The following is a 24,334-nucleotide window of genomic DNA, read 5'->3' as shown; positions in this document are numbered from 1 at the left end:
GTAATTGACAGAATTGAGCACAATTATGAGAATATTTAGGCATGATCATGTATATAGGCATCACGTCCGTGACAAGTAGACCAAAACAATTCTGCATCTACTACTATTACTCCACTCATCGACCGCTATCCAGCATGCATCTAGAGTATTAAGTTAAAAACAGAGTAACGCTTTAAGCAAGATGACATGAGGTAGAGAGATAAATTCATGCAATATGAAATAAACCCCATCTTGTTATCCTCGATGGCAACGATGCAATACGTGCCTTGCTGTCCCTTCTGTCACTGGGAAAGGACACCGCAAGATCGAACCCAAAGCTAAGCACTTCTCCCATGGCAAGAACTACCAATCTAGTTGGCCAAACCAAACGGATAATTCAAAGAGACTTGCAAAGATAACTAATCATACATAAAATAATTCAGAGAAGATTCAAATATTATTCATAGATAGACTTGATCATAAACCCACAATTCATCAGTCTCAACAAACAAACCGCAAAAAGAAGATTACATCGAATAGATCTCCACAAGAGAGGGGGAGAACTTTGTATTGAGATCCAAAAAGAGAGAAGAAGCCATCTAGCTACTAACTATGGACCCGAAGGTCTGAGGTAAACTACTCACACTTCATCGGAGAGGCTATGATGATGTAGAAGCCCTCCGTGATGACGACCCTCTCCGGCGGAGCTCCGGAACAGCCCCCAAGATGGGATCTCGTGGATACAGAAAGTTGCGGCGCTGGAATTAGGTTTTTGGCTCCATGTCTGTTCATTTGGGGGTACGTAGGTATATATAGGAGGAAGAAGTATGTCGGTGGAGCTCCGAGGGGCCCACAAGGCAGGGGGCGCGCCCTAGGGGGGCGCCCCGCACCCTCGTGACCGCCTCTCTGATGCCTTGGCGTAGGGTCCAAGTCTCCTGGATCACGTTCGGTGAGAAAATCATGTTCCCGAAGGTTTCATTCTGTTTGGACTCCGTTTGATATTCCGTTTCTTTGAAACACTGAAATAGGCAAAAAACAGCAATTCTGGGCTGGGCCTCCGGTTAATAGGTTAGTCCCAAAAATAATATAAAAGTGGAAATAAAGCCCAATATAGTCCAAAACAGTAGATAATATAGCATGGAGCAGTCAAAAATTATAGATACGTTGGAGACGTATCACTGGTCACCGGGATGCCCAGTCCCATGCTTTATGCAAACTAAATCAAAATAATTGCAAACAAAACTCCCCCTGGGACTCTTGTTAGTTGGAGGCACTCGTTGTTTCGAGCAAGCCATGGATTGATGCTTGTGGTGGAAGGGGGAGTATAAACTTTACCATTCTATTTGGGAACCGTCTATAATGTGTGTAGCATGGAAGATATCACCATCTCTTGGTTGTTATGTTGACAATGAAAGTATACCGCTCAAAATATTATTCACCTCTGTTTCAAAACCGAGCTCTGGCACCTCTACAAATCCCTGCTTCCCTCTGCGAAGGGCCTATCTATTTACTTTTATGCCGAGTCATCATCCTCTTATTAAAAAGCACTAGTTGGAGAGCACCGCTGTCATTTGCATTCATTACTGTTAGTTTAGATTGAGTATGACTTGACTGGATTTGTTTTACCATGAATTACAATGTCTAGTCAGTCCTTGGTCTTTAAAGGTGCTCTGCATTTATGTTTTGCAGTCTCAGAAAGGGCTAGCGAGATACCACCTTGTTATATCATATTATGATTGTTTTGAGAAAGTGTTGTCATCCGAGATTTATTATTATTGCTCGCTAGTGGATTATGCTATTGATACGAGTAAACTTGAGATCTATGAGTTATTGTGAATGTGGTTAGTATAATCTTTGCTGAAAACTTGAATGCTGGCTTTACATATTTACAACAACAAAGGAAATAGAGTTTGTAAAAGTTTTTCTTTATCACTTTCAGTTTGTCAACTGAATTGCTTGAGGACAAGCAAAGGTTTAAGCTTGGGGGACTTGATACGTCTCCAACGTATCTACTTTTCCAAACACTTTTGCCCTTGTTTTCGACTCTAAGTTGCATGATTTGAATGGAACTAACCCGGACTAACGCTTTTTTCAGCAGAATTACCATGGTGTTATTTATGTGCAGGAGCAAACGTTCTCGGAATGACCTGAAACTTCATGAAGCCACTTTTCAGAAAATAAGAAAAATACCTGCCAAAGATGAAGACCAGGGGGCCCATCGTCTCTCTACGAGGGTGGGGGGCGCGCCTGCCCCCCTAGGGCGCGCCCCCTACCTCGTGGGCCCCCTGTTGCCTCTCCGACTCCAACTCCACCTCCATATATTGAGTTTCGGGGAGAAAAAAATCAGAGAGAAGAAATCATCACGTTTTATGATACGGAGCTGCCGCCAAGCCCTAAAACCTCTCGAGAGGGCTGATCTGGAGTCCGTTCGGGGCTTCGGAGAGGGGAATCCGTCGCCATCGTCATCATCAACCATCCTCCATCACCAATTTCATGATGCTCACCGCCGTGCGTGAGTAATTCCATCGTAGGCTTGCTGGACGGTGATGGGTTGGATGAGATCTATCATGTAATCGAGTTAGTTTTGTTAGGGTTTGATCCCTAGTGTCCACTATGTTCTGAGATTGATGTTGCTATGACTTTGCTATGCTTAATGCTTGTCACTAGGGCCCGAGTGCCATGATTTCAGATCGGAACCTATTATGTTTTCATCAATATATGAGTGTTCTTGATCCTATCTTGCAAGTCTATAGTCACCTATTATGTGTTATGATCCGTTAACCCCGAAGTGACAATAATCGGGATACTTACCGGTGATGACCGTAGTTTGAGGAGTTCATGTATTCACTATGTGTTAATGCTTTGTTCCAGTTCTCTATTAAAAGGAGGCCTTAATATCCCTTAGTTTCCGTAAGGACCCCGCTGCCACGGGAGGGTAGGACAAAAGATGTCATGCAAGTTCTTTTCCATAAGCACGTATGACTATGTTTGGAATACATGCCTACATTATATCAATGAACTGGAGCTAGTCCTATGTCACCCTAGGTTATGACTGTTACATGATGAACCGCATCTGGCATAATTCTCCATCACCGATCCATTGCCTACGAGCTTTCCATATATTGTTCTTCGCTTATTTACTTTTCCGTTGCTATTGCTATGATCACTACAAAATAACAAAAACATTACTTTTACTAATGTTACCTTTTGCTACCGTTATCACTACTATCATATTACCTTGCTACTAAACACTTTGCTGCAGATATTAAGTTTCCAGGTGTGGTTGAATTGACAACTCAGCTGCTAATACTTGAGAATATTCTTTGGCTCCCCTTGTGTCGAATCAAGAAATTTGGGTTGAATACTCTGCCCTAGAAAACTGTTGTGATCCCCTATACTTGTGGGTTATCACTGTATTATACATGATAGAAAATATTCCCCTAGCGCTCGAGGCCTAGGGTTCCCTTGTCCTCCGGCGCACCGCCGCCGTGAGTTCACCCATCGCTGATCGTTTCCCTTAGCGACTGCTAAAACTCTATACGTGGCCATGCCCGGACTTTCTTCTCGGGCCAATCTCGTTGGGTCCAGACGTGCTGTGGTCTCCTGAGGAGGAACTGTATCATGAGACATGGCAACTCCTTCAGAGGCTAGCGCTTCACATGTCAATAGATCAGAAGATCCTAGTGTACTCCTGGAGCGTCTTCACCTCGAGGAGGATGAATTAGACAACTTAGTTTGGGAGGAGGAAGTGGAAGAACCAGAGGAGAAGCCAAAGTGGCTTGCGTTGGCCAGGGTGCTTACGGGTAAATCCTTTGGGCAGGGAGCTCTGATCGCGGATATGAAGGCGGCTTGGAACCTGGCACAAGATGTGATTTGGCGGAGAATAAACCCTAATCTGTTCTCAATGCAATTTAATTGCTTAGCAGACTGGAACAAGTCAATCCACCAGGGGCCTTGGGACTTCAAAGGGATGGCCTTGATCATTGCGGAGTATGATGGGTTTAAGAACCCAGAATCAGTCAAGCTGGACAAGATTGAAACTTGGTGCCAGATACATAAACTCCCTGACATGGTTCTGAAAAGAGAGAAGTTTGTGAAAATTTTGGCTGAGCGCATTGGTGAAGTATTAGAGGTGCAGATTGTCCTTCCTAGCGGCTTTATTGGGGAGTTCATACGAGTTCGGGTGAAATAGATGTCAACAAAAAGTTAACCAGATTTGTCAGCTTCACAAAATCTGGGGAGACTGAATTCTATCAGGTGAAGTTTGAAAAACTTCTAGTTTTTGCTATATGTGTGGATTGCTTGGGCACTGGTATGAAGAGTGTGGAACTGGAGAGCACGCCCATGAGGATATGGAATGGGGCCCTTTCATCCTTTCTCCTAGAAGACGGCGGGGTGGAAGAGGTCGTGGCTCAGGGCGTGGCGCTGGTCGAGGCTTTGGCCGTGGAGGAGGTGCATATGATGGTGACAATGGAACAGATGATGTTTTTGGTAGGGGAAGAGGCATAGGCCGTGCTCGTGGCCGTGGTCATGGTTTTGGCAATGAGGACATTGTGCCTGCAACTACTTGGCAAAACAATCAAATGTATGAGGGGGTGGTACAGGAACTGAGAACACTAGTACTGATGGACTGAACTTGCAGAAAAGCTGGCGATTTAATGTTGTGGAGGTACAACATGAGAAGGGCGCTGCCTTTGCACGCGGCAACGACACTGGCCATGGACTACACAAGGATGATATGAACATTTTGGGAAAGAGAGCTGCGAATGAATTGAGTTTTGAACCCAATGCATCTAATATGAAGATTGTTCTGAACAATAATATTGGTGTAATGGTACCCGTGGGGAATACTGCAGGAATAGTGGATCAGTTTGAGGGCTCAGAACCTCTAAACAGCTCTGGGATCAGTACACCGCAAAAAATGGCAATAAAAAGAAGCTTAAGGTAGATGACGATGCGGCTGTTGACAGTACTTCAGCTAGTGGTTCGGCGGCCTCCTCGGCGGAGGACAGCCGGGAGCAATGAATTTCCTAATTTGGAACTGCCGGGGTGGGGGTAACTCCCAGACAGTTCATGAGCTAGCGACGTTAGTTCAGTCGCATTCCCCCAAGTTTGTGTTTTTATGTGAAACAAGACAGAAAGAGGAAAAGATGAAGAGGCTGAGGAGTCGTTTGGGACTTCGTGGATTTTCTTATGTTGATAGTAACGGTCTTAGTGGAGGTTTAGCTTTGTACTGGCATGAATCGGTGCAGGTTGATATCAAGGATAAAACTGATAGATACATAGATGCTCTAGTTCGTATGTCAGACTCGGATCCTTGGTGGAGATTAACTTGCATTTACGGAGAACCAAGAGTTGAGGATTGTCAGGGTCTGTGGACAAAAATGTTGCACCTGAATTCTTTATATGATCTACCATGGCTAGTGGTGGGTGACTTTAACAAAGCGATGTGGAGCTTTGAGCACTTTTCGGCCACACCATGGGCTGAGTCCCAAATGGAAGCGTTTCGGGATACCCTCGAGTTGTGTTTGCTGAATGACTTGGGATTTTCAGGAGTCCCCTATACCTTCGACAATAAACAGGGGGGAGGAGCTAATGTGAAGGTCCGTTTGGACAGGGCTGTCGCGACAAATTCATGGCGTGATCTGTATCATTTTAATTCAGTATTGCACATAGTTTCCCCTTGCTCTGACCATGTTGTATTTGTGTTGAACGGTGAAGTCGAATAGCTGCAACCACGCAAGAAATGTAAGCAGTTCAAGATTATGTGGGAAAGAGACCCAACACTTCCTGAAATTATTCAGAGAGCATGGGATGCAGCTGGTCTAACTTGTGACCTGGGGGACATTGGTGAAGCGTTGGGAAGCACTATGAACTCACTGCATAAGTGGAGTAATAAGAAATTTGGCAATATTAAACAAGAGCTGCAAAAATGTCGTAATCAGCTTGATGAGCTGATGCATATGAATGCAGATAGGCAGGAAATAAGGCGAGTGGAAGATAGAATGAACGAACTGATTTATAAAGAAGAAATGTTATGGCTTCAGCGATCTAGGATTACTTGGTTGAAAGAAGGGGACCGAAACACGAAGTACTTCCAGAGGAAAGCTGTATGGAGGGCTAGGAAGAATAAAATTCGCAAGTTAACAAATGAGGATGGTAACATGGTGCAAGATGAGGAAATCATGCAATCTATGGCTACAAAATATTTTAAGAAAATGTTCACATCTGATGAAACTCTAGATGCCGCCCCGGTGGTGGACCTTTTTGAGCCATGTATCTTAAGTGATATGAATGAAAGTTTATGTAAAGAATTTTCAGAGAAGGAAATCTCCGATGCTCTCTTTCAAATTGGCCCTCTTAAAGTTCCAGGGCCGGATGGGTTTCCTGCAAGATTTTCTCAGTGTCACTGGGGCATTCTTAAAGAGAAAATTATTCCCGCTATTAAAGAGTTTTTCAGATCAGGTATCATGCCAGCTGGTGCTAATACAACTTCTACTGTACTCATCCCAAAAATAGACAACCCAAGCAAACTCTCTGATTTTAGACCAATAAGTCTTTGTAATGTGGTTTATAAGGTTGTGTCTAAATGCTTGGTGAACAGACTTCGGCCTCTATTAGATGATATTATTTCTCCTAATCAGAGTGCCTTTGTTCCTGGGAGGATGATCACGGACAATGCTTTGGCGGCCTTTGAGTGTATTCATCACATTAAACAGGAAAAAGACCCCACAAAAAGCTATTGTGCTTATAAATTGGATCTTTCCAAGGCGTATGATAGAGTGGATTGGGTCTTCTTGAGGCAAGTGATGCAAAAGTTAGGGTTCTCTCATCGATGGATTGACTGGATAATGTCTTGTGTCACGTCGGTGAGATATGCGGTTAAATTAAATGGAACTTTCTTGGATTCATTTGCACCGTCGCGAGGGCTACGGCAAGGTGACCCGTTATCTCCTTCTTTGTTCTTATTTGTGGCTGATGGCCTGTCTACTTTGTTGTCCAGAAGTGCTGATGTGGGGGTTCTATCCCCTATTAAGGTGTGTCGAAGGGCTCCTGGCATTTCACATCTATAGTTTGCCGATGACACATTATTATTTTTTAAAGCTACCAGTGACCAGGCTCAACTAGTGAAGAGTGTCCTCAACTCGTATGCTGAAGCTACTGGTCAATTTATAAATCCCTCGAAGTGCTCCTTGTTCTTTGGTAGCTGTTGCCCGCAACAAATTCAAGAGGAGGTCAGGTCAATCCTTGGCGTTACTTCACTTTATTTTAAAGAAAAGTATCTTGGGTTACCAACTCCGGATGGCCGTATGTCTCATGGGAAATTTCAAAACTTGCAAGCTCGCTTAGCAAAGCGTATGTTAGTTTGGGATGATGGTTTGCTTTCCCAGCCAGCGAGGGAAGTGTTAATAAATTCAATTGCACAAGCGCTACCCACTTATATTATGGGTGTCTTCAAATTCCGTTTTCTTATGTGATGATCTGACTAGGATGGTTAAGAACTACTATTGGGGTTCGACCAAGGGTAAACGAAAGACACATTGGAGATCATGGGAGAAGCTTCCAAAACCAAAATCGAGAGGTGGTTTGGGCTTTCGAGATTTTCGGGTTTTTAACCAAGCTCTTCTTGCCCGACAAGCATGGAGGCTTATTACGAGACCTAATAGCCTATGTGATCAACTTCTAAAAGCAAGGTACTATCTGAATGGTCGACTGGAGGACACAGTGTTTACGGGCAATGCCTCATCGTCTTGGCAGGCGATTTCATATGGTCTGGATCTATTGAAAAAAGGCCTAATCTGGCGTGTGGCAAATGGGCAGAGTATTAGAATTTGGAGGGACTCCTGGATTCCAAGGCCAACTTCGTATAAGTTTGTTTCTCCTAAGAGGCGGTGCCGACTTCGGTTTGTTTCAGAGATGATTGACCATTTTGGTAGATGGGATATGAACATTCTACGTCAGTACTTCCTTCATATGGATATAGTAGAGATACTGAAGATTCGGCCTGCTACACGCCTGATGGCTGATCACCTGGCATGGGCTCCTGAAAAAAGTGGCGAGTTCTCGGTTCGTAGTGCTTATATGCTTGCTATGGAAGAATACTGGATGGAGAACTCTTCGTCTACAAGCTCTGCCCCTGATGGCAAAAGGGATCTTTGGAGTTTAATTTGGAAAAGCAATGTACCTCCTAGTGTTCAGACCTTTGCATGGCGTTTGTGTGATGATTCACTGCCGACCTGGAGAAATAAGATGAAAAGGAAGCTAGAAGTGACGGACCAGTGCCCCGTTTGTGGCATTGAACCTGAAGATAATTTTCATCCATTTGTTCAATGTCGTATGGCACGGCTGCTCTAGAATTATATGTCTGAATTTTGGAAGCTTCCACAACTTGATGCAATTACAAATACGGGAAGGGATTGGTTGCTAATCCTTGTGGGTGGTCTGGATAAGGACACTATTGATATGATTCTGATGCTTCTTTGGCGGATATGGTTCGTTCGTAATGAGATTGTCCATGATAAAATCCCTCCACCACTGGATGTGTCTTGCCGATTCTTAATCAGCTATCTGAGCTCTTTGGTTCAGGTCAAATACTTTCCGAATGAGAACTATGTGAAGGGGAAGTTCAGTCTAGACAGAAATTTAAAACTGCAACCAACTTCAGTATCTCTTGAGGCACCCAGTAGGCGATGGAATCCCCCTGATCCAGGTTGGTTTAAGCTAAACACAGATGGCTCTTTTACTACTGATGGGGTTGCAAGTACAGGCATGATTTTACAAGACCAACAAGGGAAAATCATCTTCACCTCTTGCCGATGTCTGGACGGATGCTCAACTGCACTAGAAGCAGAACTGATGGCAGCCAGGGAAGGTTTGGCGTTGTCCCTGAATTGGTGCGATGGCCCCATTCATCTAGAAGTGGATTGTTTGGAGATGGTGAATATGTTAAAGAAGAGGAAACAAGATCTTTCTGGACACATGACTATAGTGGAGGAGATCAAAGCTCTCTTGAGCACACGTGAGACTTGCATTACTCATGTAAAGCGAGACCAGAACTATATTAGTCACTTCTTAGCTAGTTATGCTAGGCGTAGCAATCGTACTGCAGTTTGGCTTTGTTTTGGCCCGGAGAACCTCGAGAACTTGTGTCTCGCTGATTGTACCGTGGGGGTTGAGTAATACAAGTTTCATTCACAAAAAAGAGAGGAGGAGCGTGCCGACAGGATATCCTTGATGCCATGGATTCGATCTGCCGCAAATGTTGACGAGGCCAGCCCCTCTGGCACGGGGGTAATCAACATCTCCTCCTATGAGAGTAGATTTTATCTATATGTATTGATGTTTTTGCTAGTTCAATGTCAATGCGGTAGTAATGTAATAGGTAATGAGTTGTACTAGTATTCTATATTTGATGTTAAATTAGTCTAGTTCTTTAATTATAAAAGGAAATGGTTTACATACGTGTTTCAAATGAATTTATGTGAAAAAATTATGTTCACATTTTGTAGGGATTAAGTTATGGGCACGGCTAGGCGCTGGCGCACCGGCCAAAAATTTCGGCCGGTCCAGCCCTAGCCGCCCGATGCGAGCCGCGCAGCGGTTGGATCTGGAGCAAAAAAAATCGCCCTAGCTTCTTCTTCCTCGGGTTCGATCCCCTCACTCGGGCTGCGCCGCGCCGCGCCGCGCCTCCTAGCCCTTCCGATAGCCATCCTCGTCGCCGGTCCGCACCCTCGCCGGCCATCCCTGTCGCCGGTCCCCACCCTCGCCGCCCATCCCCGTCGCCGCTTCCAACCCTCGCCGGCATCCTCATCGTCGCCGCGACGCATGAAACAAACTACATCTGCGGTTGCAGCTCGCAGTGGCGACGCTTGTAGCTCTCCCCGGTTGTAGCTCCGCCGTCGCGACTCGCCATTGATGCCCATCGCTGCATGAAATTGCGTCGACGACGGCTACCAGGCCATCAACTGTGATTGCAGCTCCGGTGGCAACGCACGCCGGTTGAAGCTTTTCGCACATACGATTGAAGCTTTCTCTACAACGGATGCAACTTTTCTTATTATGCAGTGTATGGTTGTAGCTTTCTCTTTCAATGGTTGTATCTTTTTGCATCTACGGTCGAAACTTTTCTATCAACGGTTGCAGCTATTTTTCATTGTAGCAGTCTTGGTTAATGCTTTCTCTATCGTTTCGGTTGAAGCTTTTTTCATCAAGGGTTGTAGCATTTTATGTCAACGGTTGTAGCATTCCGACATGGCAATGACTGCTTGCAACTTTTCATATATCTAGTTGAAGCTTTTTTTCATCTCGTTTGAAGCTTTTTGGTTAGCGGTTGTAGCATGAGCGCGTGCAACAGGTTCTGCAATGCCTCCGCCACCGTCCAGTCGAGGGTCACCAGAGTTGCAAGGTTCTGCACGCCGGAAGTAGCAAAACCAACAAACAGTTGTAGCAAAAAAACACCATGGTTGTACCCCTCGACGTCTGCCAGCGGTTGTACCAAAACCAACAAACCAACAAACGGTTGTAGCAAAACCAACAAACGGCCGGTCGCCGGTTGAAGGTTTTCACACATACAATTGAAGCATTTCTGTTAGCGGTTGCAACTTTTCTGATTTGCATAGTGTCTAGTTGTAGCTTTCTCTCTCAATGGTCGGAGCTTTTTCCAACTATGATTGAAGCTTTTCTATCAATGGTTGTAGCTTTTCTACAAATGGTTGTAGCTAGTTTTTTAGCACCGCTTGGTCAAGGCTTTTTGTGTCGCTTCGGATGAAGCTCTTTCATCAAAGGTTGTAGCATTTTATGTCAACGGTTGTAGCTTCCCCGGGATGACACTGACCTTGTAGCTTTCTCTACATACGGTTGAAGCTTTTCATCTAGGGGATGAAGCTTTTTTGTAAACGGTTGCAGCATGAGGGGGTGCGGCGGTTCTGCAGAAGCCTCTGGTGTCGTCCATCGCCGTCCTTCTCGTCGGCGGCTGATGACCCACAAGTATAGGGGATCTATCGTAGTTCTTTTGATAAGTAAGAGTGTCGAACCCAACGAGGAGCAGAAGGAATGATAAGCGGTTTCTAGCAAGGTATTCTCTGCAAGTACTGAAATAAGTGGTAACAGGTAGTTTTGTGATAGGATAATTTGTAACGAGCAACAAGTAACAAAAGTAAATAAAGTGCAACAAGGTGGCCCAATCCTTTTTGTAGCAAAGGACAAGCCTAGACAAACTCTTATATGATGTAAAGCGCTCCCGAGGACACATGGGAATATCGTCAAGCTAGTTTTCATCATGTTCATATGATTCGCGTTCGGTACTTTGATAATTTGGTATGTGGGTGGACCGGTGCTTGGGTACTGCCCTTACTTGGACAAGCATCCCACTTATGATTAACCTGTATTGCAAGCATCCGCAACTACAACAAAAGTATTAAGGTAAACCTAACCATAGCATGAAACATATGGATCCAAATCAGCCCCTTACGAAGCAACGCATAAACTAGGGTTTAAGCTTCTGTCACTCTAGCAACCCATCATCTACTTATTACTTCCCAATGCCTTCCTCTAGGCCCAAATAATGGCAAAGTGTTATGTAGTCGACGTTCACATAACACCACTAGAGGAGAGACAACATACATCTCAACAAAATATCGAACGAATACCAAATTCATATGACTACTAATAGCAAGACTTCTCCCATGTCCTCAGGAACAAACGTAACTACTCACAAAGCATATTCATGTTCATAATCAGAGGGGTATTAATATGCATAAAGGATCTGAACATATGATCTTCCACCAAATAAACCAACTAGCATCAACTACAAGGAGTAATTAACACTACTAGCAACCTACTAGTACCCATCCCGGACTTGGAGACAAGAATTGGATACAAGAGATGAACTAGGGTTTTGAGAGGAGATGGTGCTGGTGAAGATGTTGATGGAGATTGCCCTCTCTCGATGAGAGGAGCGTTGGTGATGACGATGATTTCCCCCTCCCGGAGGGAAGTTTCCCCGGCAGAACAGCTCCGCCGGAGCCCTAGATTGGTTCCGCCAAGATTCCGCCTCGTGGCGGTGGAGTTTCGTCCGAGAAGATGGCTTCTAATTTTTTTCCCATCGAAAGACTTCATATAGCAGAATATGGCCATCGGAGGGCCACCAGAGGGCCCATGAGGTAGGGGGGCGCGCCCAGGGGGTAGGGCGCGCCCCCACCCTCGTGGGCAGGGTGTGGCCCCCTGGTGAACTTCTTGCGCTCAGTATTTTTTATATATTCTGAAAACTTCTTTCGTGAAGTTTCAGGACTTTTGGAGCTGTGCAGAATAGATCTCCAATATTTGCTTATTTTCCAGCCCAGAATCCCAGCTGCCGGCATTCTCCCTCTTTATGTAAACCTTGTAAAATAAGCGAGAATAGGCATAAGTATTGTGACATAATGTGTAATAACAGCCCATAATGCAATAAAATATCGATATAAAAGCATGATGCAAAATGGACGTATCAACTCCCCCAAGCTTAGACCTCGCTTGTCCTCAAGCGAAAGCCGAAATCGAAAAATATGTCCACATGTTTAGAGATAGAGGTGTCGATAAAAGTAAAATACGGACATGAGGGCATCATGATGAATCTTAGCAAAGCAACATACATAATTCTTGTCATGTGATTTCTTATGCTAGAGTAATAATTCAATCACAATTTCAAGTATGAATCGTAAACTTCATTGTAAACTAACAAACTATAATCCCAGTCATTGGAGCAATTGCAATTTATCATAACATAGGAAAGAGTCAATATATAAGAGCTTTTCAGCAAGTCCACATACTGAACTATCATATAGTCTTTCACAATTGCTGACACTCACGCAATACTTATGGGTATGGAGTTTTAATCGGACACAAAGAAAGATAGGGGCTTATAGTTTTGCCTCCCAACGTTTTACCTCAAGGGCAATGTCAACAATAATAGTTCATGAAAACTCACATCCAATTAGCCATATATACCAGGATCTTTCCAACATACTATGCTTGCCAAAGGATAAAATGTAAAAGGGAAGGGTGAAGATCACCATGACTCTTATGCAAGGTAGGAGATAAAAGTAAAAGATAGGCCCTTCGCAGAGGGAAGCAGAGGTTGTCATGCGCTTTTATGGTTGGATGCACAAAATCTTAATGCGAAAGAACGTCACTTTATATTGCCACTTGTGATATAGACCTTTATTATGCAGTCTGTCGCTTTTATTTCTTCCATATCACACGATCGTATAAAGCTTATTTTCTCCCACACTAATAAGTCATACATATTTAGAGAGAAATTTTTATTGCTTGTACCGATGACAACTTACTTGGAGGATCTTACTCAATCCATAGGTAGGTATGGTGGACTCTCATGGCAAAACTGGTTTAAGGGTATTTGGAAGCAAAAGTAGTATGCAAGCTCAACCATGTTGGATGATCCATGACAATATAATTTATCTCAGATGTAAGAAAACATAACCCATTACGTTGTCTTCCTTGTCCAACGTCAACTCTTTAGCATGTCATATTTTAATGAGTGCTTACAATCATAAAAGATGTCCAAGATAGTATATCTATATGTGAAGACCTCTCTTTCTTTATTACTTCCTATTAATTGCAACGATGACCAAAACTATGTTTGTCAACTCTCAACAACTTTTATTCATCATACTTTTTCTATGTGAGCTCATTACTCTCCATAAGATCCATATGATCTCTTTGTTTCCTTTTTTATTTATTACTCTTTTCTTTTATCCACTTAGGATCATGACAAAATAATCAAGCCATTGACTCAACACTAATCTTTATTATATATAGCTCACGGAATCGATTACATAGAGGGATCATAAAGCAAAACTCACAACTAGATCATACTAAAACTTTATGCTACCAGATCAAGATATTACCAAAAGGATCGAACTAAGAAAAACGGTAAAGATAAAAGTGATGGTGATACGATACCGAGGCACCTCCCCCAAGCTTGGCACATGCCAAGGGGAGTGCCCATACCCGATGCTTAGTTCTTCTTTGTTGGTGAAGAGGATGGTGGTTTTGTTGATGGTGTGGGCTTCTTCCTTAATTTGCGCTTGAGGACAGAATTTTGGTCCCTTAGGTCCTCGATCTCCTGCTCCAGGCTCAGTATCTTTTTGCATAGTTCCTGTTTGTTTTCCTGCAAGAGGCGAAAAGGGATAAACTCGATCTTAGGTTTCTTTACTCTATCAGGGAGGCTTGACTTTTTGAACTCCACGTGCATGTCCCCAGGTTGAGGTAGTGGGACTTCATCTTCATCTGAGCTCGTCTCCTCCTTTCCCTTGGGTTCATAGTCCTCTTCTTCTTCCGTAGTCCAAACACAATGCTCCACATCCCCATAGACCTTAGGATCTACGAGGTAATCAGCCACACAGCTTTCTCCTTCTGAATCCTGGGACGACATGTTGCTCTAATCTGCAGCAGGACAGCTCGAAGCAAAGACAAGAGATATTTGCGTGATACGGGAGTCAAAACCTTCGGGAGATTATATAATGAATTTTTACCGACCAAAATACGTAATGTGTAAGAAAACAAAGTTCGGAAAGCGCACAAGGTGCCCACGAGGTAGGGGCGCGCCCAGTAGGGTAGGGCGCGCCCTCCACCCTCGTGGAGGCCTCGTGTCCTTCCCGGACTGCTTCTTATTTTTCTATTTTTCTAAATATTCCAAAACGGAGAAATATTGCCTTAAAAATGTTTTGGAGTCGGTTTACTTACCGTACCACATACCTATTCCTTTTCGGAGTTTGAAACGTTCCTGAAAGTGTCCCTTATGTATTCCTCCGGGGTTACGGTTTCAATAACATTGGTTTCAACATTATGGGATTACGTGAGATATAATGTTTGATTCTTTGATCATTCACCACCTTCGGATTTGTGCCTTCGAAGTTGTTGATTTTTATGGCACCGGAATGATAGACCTCCTCGATAACGTAAGGACCTTCCCATTTAGAGAGAAGTTTTCCTGTAAAAAATCTTAAACGAGAGTTGTATAGCAATACATAATCACCTACATTAAACTCACGCTTTTGTATCCTTTTATCATGCCATCTTTTAACATTTTCTTTAAACAACTTGGCATTTTCGTAGGCTTGGATTCTCCATTCATCAAGTGAGCTAATATCAAATAACCTCTTCTCACCGGCAAGTTTGAAATCATAATTGAGCTCTTTAATAGCCCAATAAGCCTTATGTTCTAGTTCGAGAGGTAAGTGACATGCTTTTCCATAGACCATTTTATAAGGAGATATACCCATAGGATTTTTATATGCAGTTCTATAGGCCCACAATGCATCATCAAGTTTCTTGGACCAATTCTTTCTAGACCTATTGACAGTCTTTTGCAAAATTAATTTGAGCTCTCTATTACTCAATTCTACTTGACCACTAGACTGTGGGTGGTAAGGGGATGCAATTCTATGATTAACATCATACTTAGCAAGCATTTTACAGAAAGCACCATGAATAAAATGTGAACCACCATCAGTCATTAAATATCCAGGGACTCCAAATCTTGGAAAAATAACTTCTTTAAGCATTTTAATAGAAGTGTTATGATCAACACTACGAGTTGGAATAGCTTCTACCCACTTATTAACATAATCAACAGCAACTAAAATATGTGTATACCCATTAGAGGCAGGAAAAGGTCCCATATAGTCAAAGCCCCAAACATCAAATGGTTCAATAACGAGTGAATAGTTCATAGGCATTTCTTGACGTCTACTAATGTTACCAATTCTTTGACATTCATCACAAGATAAGACAAACTTACGGGCATCCTTGAAGATAGTAGGCCAATAAAAACCGGATTGCAATACCTTATGTGCAGTTCTATCTCCAGCGTGGTGTCCTCCATAAGCTTCGAAATGACACTTGCGTAGGATCTGTTCCTGTTCATGCTCAGGTACACAACGTCTAATAACACCATCTACTCCTTCTTTATAAAGATGTGGGTCATCCCAAAAGTAATGTCTCAAATCATAGAAGAACTTTTTCTTTTGCTGGTATGTGAAACTAGGTGGTATGAATTTGGCAACAATGTAATTAGCATAATCAGCATACCATGGAGCAGCATGAGAAGCATTTATGACATTTAATTGCTCATCAGGAAAGCTATCATCAATAGGTAGTGGGTCATCAAGCACATTTTCTAACCTAGACAAGTTGTCTGCAACGGGGTTCTCAGCTCCCTTCCTATCAACAATATGTAAGTCAAATTCTTGTAGCAAGAGAACCCATCTAATAAGTCTAGGTTTAGCATCTTTCTTTTCCATAAGATATTTAATAGCAGCATGATCAGTGTGAATAGTTACTTTAGAATCAACAATATAAGGTCTGAACTTATCATAAGCAAATACAACTGCTAAGAATTCTCTTTCAGTAGTAGCATAGTTTATTTGAGCATTGTCTAGGGTTTTACTAGCATATTGAATAACATTTAATTTCTTATCAACTTTTTGCCCTAGAACAACACCTACAGCATAATCACTAGCATCACACATAATTTCAAAGGGTAAATTCCAATCAGATGACTGAACAATAGGTGTAGAGATCAATGCTTTCTTAAGTATTTCAAATGCTTCTACACAATCATCATCAAAGACAAATGGTATATCTTTTTGTAATAAATTAGTCAGAGGCCGAGAAATTTTTGAGAAGTCCTTAATGAACCTCCTATAAAATCTGGCATGACCAAGGAAACTTCTTATACCTTTGATGTCCTTGGGACATGGCATCTTTTCAATATCATCAACCTTGGCTTTATCAACTTCAATACCTCTTTCAGAAACTTTATGCACCAAGACAATACCTTCATTAACCATAAAGTGGCACTTTTCCCAATTCAAGACAAGATTAGTTTCTTCACATCTCTGCAAAACTCGATCAAGGTTGCTCAAGCAATCATCAAAAGAAGATCCATAGACGGAGAATCGTCCATTAAAACCTCACAAATCTTTTCACAAAAGCCAGAGAATATAGCCATCATGCATCTTTGAAAGGTAGCAGGTGCATTACATAAACCAAAAGGCATACGTCTATAAGCAAAAGTACCAAAAGCGCAGGTAAAAGTAGTCTTTGATTGATCCTTGGCTAACACAGGTATTTGAGAGAAACCAGAATAACCATCTAGAAAGCAAAAATGTGTATGTTTGGATAATCTTTCTAGCATTTGATCGATAAAAGGTAAGGGGTAATGATCCTTTTTAGTGGCCTTATTTAATTTGCGGAAATCAATTACCATCCTATAACCTGTAATAATTCTTTGAGGAATCAATTCATCTTTATCATTAGGAACGACAGTAGTACCTCCCTTCTTAGGGACATAATGGACATGACTTACCCACTGACTATCAGCAACGGGATATATTATACCTGCCTCAAGGAGCTTTAGTATTTCCTTTCTTACCACTTCTTTCATTTTAGGATTCAGCCGTCGTTGATGATCACGAACTAGTTTAGCATCTTCTTCCAAATTTATTTTATGTTGACATAGAGTGGGACTAATGCCCTTAAGATCATCAAGAGTATACCCAATAGCAGCACGGTGCTTCTTTAGAGTTTTCAATAATCTCTCTTCCTCATGCTCTGAAAGGTTAGCACTAATAATAACAGGATATATCTTTTTCTCATCTAGATAAGCATATTTAAGAGTATCAGGCAATGGTTTGAGCTCAAACACGGGATCACCCTTGGGTGGAGGAGGATCCGCTAGGATTTCAACAGGCAAATTGTGTCTCAGAATAGGTTCCTGTTTAAAGAATACTTCATCTATTTCTCTTCTTTCATTCATAAATATATCATTTTCATGGTTTAGCAAATATTGTTCTAAAGGATCACTAGGAGGTACGGCAATAGAAGCAAGCCCAATAATTTCATCCTTACTAGGTAATTCTTCTTCACGGTGTTGTCTACTAAATTTAGAGAAATTAAATTCATGAGACGTATCATCTAAACCGATAGTAACAATATCCTTTTTGCAATCTATCTTAGCATTAACAGTGTTTAAGAATGGTCTACCAAATATAATGGGACAAAAGCTATCTTGTGGGGAACCAAGAACAAGAAAATCAGCAGGATATTTAGTTTTCCCACACAAGACTTCAACATCTCTAACAATTCCCATAGGTGAAATAGTATCTCTATTGGCAAGTTTAATTGTGATATCAATATCTTCTATCTCAGCAGGTGCAATATCATGCATAATTTCTTTGTATAAGGCGTAAGGTATTGCACTAGCACTAGCACCCATATCACATAAGCCATGATAACAATGATCTCCTATTTTAACAGAAATAACAGGCATGCCTACCACAGGTCTGTTTTTATCTTTAGCGCAAGGTTTAGCAATTCTAGCAGTCTCATCAAGGAAATGAATAACATGCCCATCAATATTATCAGACAAGAGATCTTTAACAATAGCAATATCAAGTTCAACTTTGATTTGCTCAGAAGGTGTATAAGTTTTAGTATTGCTTTTACGAACCACAGTTGAAGCTTTAGCATGATCCTTTATCCTAACAGGGAAAGGTGGTTTCTCAACATAAGAAGTAGGAACAATAGGATAATTATAAGTAATAATATTTTCTTAAACTTTAATAGGTGCATCTACTTTTACTTCTATGGGAGGATGATATTTAAACCACTTCTCCTTGGAGAGATCAACATAAGTAGCAAAAGATTCACAGAAAGAAGCTACTACCTTAGAGTCAAGTCCATATTTAGTACTAAATTTACGGAAAACATCGGTATCCATAAAAGATTTAACACAATCAAACTTAGGTGTCATACCTGACTCCTTACCTTCGTCGAGGTCCCAATCTTCAGAGTTGCGTTTAATTCTTTCCAATAAATCCCATTTGAATTCAATAGTCTTCTTCATAAAAGAGCCAGCACAAGAAGTATCGAGCATGGTGCGATTGTTGTCAGAAAGCCGAGCATATAAATTTTGAATAATCATCTCTCTCGAGAGCTCATGATTGGGGCATGAATATAACATTGATTTAAGCCTCCCCCAAGCTTGAGCAATGCTTTCTCCTTCGCGAGGCCAAAAATTATACATATAATTGCAATCACGATGAACAAGATGCATAGGATAAAATTTCTGATGAAATTCCAATTTCAATCGTTTGTAGTTCCATGATCCCATATCATCGCATAGCCTATACCATGTCAATGCATCTTCCTTCAAAGATAAAGGGAAGACCTTCTTCTTAACAACATCTCCAGGTACACCTGCAAGCTGAAATAATCCACATATATTAGGTGCTCATCAAGATGCATTGTTCCGTCTCCTGCAAAAGGATTAGCTAGCACTTTTTCTATCATACCCGAAGGAATTTCAAAAGGAACATTTTCATTTTCAGTAGGTTCAGTAGGTTGAGGAGCAACCCTTTGCTCTACTGGTCGGGGTGAAGATACCCCGAACAAGCCCCTCAGAGGATTACTTTCCATATTAACAAGTGATAGTAAATTTCAACACACTATATAAATTTTTCCTTACCAAATTCCACCTACCAAAGGCGCTTCACTCCCCGGCAACGGCGCCAGAAAAGAGTCTTGATGACCCACAAGTATAGGGGATCTATCGTAGTCCTTTCGATAAGTAAGAGTGTCAAACCCAACGAGGAGCAGAAGAAATGATAAGCGGTTTCCAGCAAGGTATTCTCTGCATGCAAGTATTGAAATAAGTGGTAACAGATAGTTTTGTGATAGGATAATTTGTAACGAGCAACAAGTAACAAAAGTAAATAAAGTGCAGAAAGGTGGCCCAATCCTTTTTGTAGCAAAGGATAAGCCTAGACAAACTCTTATATGATGTAAAGCACTCCCGAGGACACATGGGAATATCGTCAAGCTAGTTTTCATCACGTTCATATGATTCGCGTTCGGTACTTTGATAATTTGGTATGTGGGTGGACGTGTGCTTGGGTAGTGCCCTTACTTGGACAAGCATCCCACTTATGATTAACCTCTATTGCAAGCATCCGCAACTACAACAAAATTATTAAGGTAAACCTAACCATAGCATGAAACATATGGATCCAAATCAGCCCCTTACGAAGCAACACATAAACTAGGGTTTAAGCTTCTGTCACTCTAGCAACCCATCATCTACTTATTACTTCCCAATGCCTTCCTCTAGGCCCAAATAATGGTGAAGTGTTATGTAGTCGACGTTCACATAACACCACTAGAGGAGAGACAACATACGTCTCATCAAAGTATCAAACGAATACCAAATTCACATGACTACTAATAGCAAGACTTCTCCCATGTCCTCAGGAACAAACATAACTACTCACAAAGCATATTCATGTTCATAATCAGAGGGGTATTAATATGCATAAAGGATCTGAACATATGATCTTCCACCAAATAAACCAACTAGCATCAACTACAAGGGGTAATTAACACTACTAGCAACCTACTAGTACCAATCCCGGACTTGGAGACAAGAATTGGATACAAGAGATGAACTAGGGTTTTGAGAGGAGATGGTGCTGGTGAAGATGTTGATGGAGATTGCCCTCTCCCGATGAGAGGAGCGTTGGTGATGGCGATGGCGATGATTTCCCCCTCCCGGAGGGAAGTTTCCCCGGCAGAACAGCTTCGTCGGAGCCCTAGATTGGTTCCGCCAAGATTCCGCCTCGTGGCGGTGGAGTTTCGTCCGAGAAGATGGCTTCTGATTTTTTTCCCATCGAAAGACTTCATATAGCAGAAGATGGCCATCGGAGGGCCACCAGGGGGCCCACAAGGTAGGGGGCGCGCCCAGGGGGTAGGGCGCGCCCCCACCCTCGTGGGAGGGTGTGCCCCCCCTGGTGAACTTCTTGCGCTCAGTATTTTTTATATATTCTGAAGACGTCTTTTGTGAAGATTCAGGACTTTTGGAGCTGTGCAGAATTGGTCTCCAATATTTGCTCCTTTTCCAGCCCAGAATCCCAGCTGCCGGCATTCTCCCTCTTTATGTAAACCTTGTAAAATAAGAGAGAATAGGCATAAGTATTCTGACATAATGTGTAATAACAGCCCATAATGCAATAAATATCGATATAAAAGCATGATGCAAAATGGACGTATCAGCGGTGAGGTAGAAGCACGAGGCTCGTGGGGAGTTACAAACCAACGGGAATGGGATTGGTCAATGACCTTGCTACATCCAATGGCGAGCGGGGCTGCAAGCGTGGCGGGGTGAGATCTACATCCATGGCCGGCAGGGATTTTGATCTTCCATGGCCAGCGGCGAGCTACTCACGAGCTGGAGCGATGGAGGCAGGAGATGCGGGCGCCGGTGTTGCGCGCTGCAACGATGGAGGCAGGAGAGAGGATGGGGCAAGATCCGCGGGAGCTTGGAGACGGGGATGGGGCGAGATCAGCGGGAGGTTGAAGAAAAGCAACGATGAATGGTCCACATCCTACGTGTCGCTTAGTGGATGGCTGGGGTGGAGCGCGTGTGGACAGGATCGATGCAAAGTTCCGCCGGCGCGCCATATGGAAACGATTCCCTTAAGTTATAGGGGATATGCTAGATGAGAAAATGTCATTTCCCCAAAAAAAATTTAGAAAAATGGGATAGGGAGAAGATTTGGACTTTTAGGAAAGGGATCTGCTAGAGATGCCCTTAGTATGGTTTGTAGTGATTTCCAGTCGATACTAGAAGTGTTATCTTTAAGGACTAAAACATTGGTCTCAATTGAGGGAAACTTGCCTACAAGCTACAAACTCTTGCAGTTGGAGCCTAACAACTTGGATTCCAATACACAATAGTGGAAACAATCAAATACCCCCCTCCTCTTTGATACACCGTTCATGGTATTACAAGTGGCCCTCAATAAGCGGACATTGGTGGGCCATCCTGCAAATTTGAAAGAAAGAAAATCTGATCATTAGTTCAATTGATTAGTAATAGTTGCAGCAAATAAATCATATGAATGAATCCTAAAAGTAACCAAAGTAAAAGGGCACTGTGCTATGCCCCATAATATAAAGTGTGTAGTAAGTGGTTCTTTAGGCAACGGCATTCACCGAGCTTTATTAGTTAAAGAAAACAGTTACATCTCTCATGAGACACTCCAGAATGAAACTCAGGGGATTAACATCTCAAAAACAAGAATTACGCAAAGAAAGAAAATTCATACCAAGTTCATGTGCCGCCACATTGACCTCTCTATTACAATACTCAATTGAAACCATATCGAATCTAGTCCACATGATATCCCAATCATCATATATGGCTGACATCCTTCATCGTTGACAACCTGCATGCAGTAAATGAATAACCGCTAATATGTTGTGCAAGCATCAAACCTTCTAAGAAAGCATATGATTTTGTTAAGCAGTTTAATAACATGTATTTTAAAACAAAGATGTAAGAAATCGTCCATCTTTAAATTAATAAAGCCCACTAAGGCAGAGTACAAATAACCTCGTCCAACAACATAAAAGACATGATCAAGTCTAGGTGAAACGAGCAGATAAGTCATGTAAGGTTACAGGGCACCATCAACAAAGGAAGATCACCAAGCTCAGGGAATCAGCGGAAGACAGAATGCCCTATGTCGCAACGTTCAACGCCCTGGCAATGGAGTGGATTTGACGAAGCTTTTTTATTGCCAGCTGGATCCCTTGAGCATCTCGATGATTCCCCAACGACATCCATTACTGCAAGAAGATAGTGCATTGAAGGGCAATCACCCCCTCCCCCCGGCAAAAAAGAAGGGAAATCGGTCGGATGAGCTGGAATTATAGATCAATGGCAATCTTGTTACAAATATGCCAAAGCGGCTGCAATAGCGCCCCAACGCAGCGCCACATAACAAGCTTAAAATATCCACGAAGATAGGATCGCCAAGAGTTCAGCTCCAGACAAAGGCTTCCAACTCATACCCACTGCTTCCCTGACGGTGCCCCAGGCAAAGCATGCAAGTGGGCATCGAAAGAAAGCATGATTGGCGTCTTCCATGCTGGCATATATAGCACAGTTGCCGTCGGAAGAGCCATTCCGTTTGGCAACATTGTTAGAGGTCGAAAGTTTATTCCTAAACATTTGCTATAGAAAGATTTTGAGTTTGAGCGGCACTCTGGCTTCCCATAGGCCCCTAGCTACGTCCAGCGTAGGACCCTTGGTTAGCTTAGCGTCCAGCGACTTGACTGAGAATTGGCGGGAAGCGGTGAGGTGCCAAGACACCGAATCCGTGACATTAAAAAAGGTAATGTGGGCAAACCTACCGCACAACACATTCCACCTGGCGCTTTCATCAGGTGTAAATGCACATTGGGACGCAATGTATGGAGGGGGAGAGCGAAGGGCCTCGGCCACCAAAAGGTCGGGGGTTACCACAAGAGAAACAGACCGAAATCTTTTAAATCGGATCTAGACCGATCTAATTAAGAATCAAACCAAAAACAAACCAACTTCCCATTTTTAACCTCGAATTTGGCCCCTGGGGCAAAGGCTGGTTTCACTGTCTGGATCCCGTTCCAGAACGGTGACCCATGAGCCTCAGACTCAAAAAAGGATTCGTGGCCTCGTGGAGGCAATATTTCGCTTTTAGGAGGTCAGCCCAAAGCCCCTTAGCATCTACGATAGCTTACAGATCTACTTGGTCAGGAGGGCTGCATTCATAAGTTTGGAATTGAGTTACAGACATGTCAATATTCTTCTAATAACAAGTGTGACTGACTTATACAAATGCCCAGTCAAAAATGTACCCCCTCTGTGTAAACAAATGTAAGACGTTTTAGGTCACTACTTTAGTGACTTTTCGAAAATGAGGATTACCCTCGGCCTCTGCATCAAGCGATGCATACAACCATACTACTTTAGTGACCTAAAACGTCTTATATTTGTTTACAGAGGAGTATTTAACAACTCGGCTGATTAATTCTAATAGTTTCCTGATGTAACTTCCAACCATGTTATAACAAGTTGAGGTATAAATCTTCAGGGAAAAAAGAGGGCTATACCTATAAAATATGATTTGAGTTTTTACTTGTTGGCATCCACAAAGGTGAATAATTATATCAGAAATATGACAATGGTATTAATCTAACAACTATCCATTCCATCCTATTAAAGTGACTAAGCAGCAGTGGCGGCGCTGGGGTCTTCCTGGGAATTCCCTGGAATACCAAAGTATTTGGCCCAGAAAAAATTGACTACATATCTTTATACGTTCTGAAGCCCACGAGGCCACGAACTCAAGCCCATCCTGGCAGCCACGCGGTCCGACAGAACCAATGCAGCAGAGTCGTACCTCGTCTCCACCTCTCCCTCCCTCGATTCCTGATTCTCATATCCCAAATCTCCAACCAAGCTAACGGACGGCGG

This window comes from Triticum dicoccoides, chromosome 6A, assembly GCF_002162155.2.
Source record: "Triticum dicoccoides isolate Atlit2015 ecotype Zavitan chromosome 6A, WEW_v2.0, whole genome shotgun sequence".
Lineage (NCBI taxonomy): Eukaryota > Viridiplantae > Streptophyta > Magnoliopsida > Poales > Poaceae > Triticum > Triticum dicoccoides.
The sequence above is the reverse complement of the archived record's forward strand: the minus strand, read 5'-3'. Positions refer to the sequence as shown.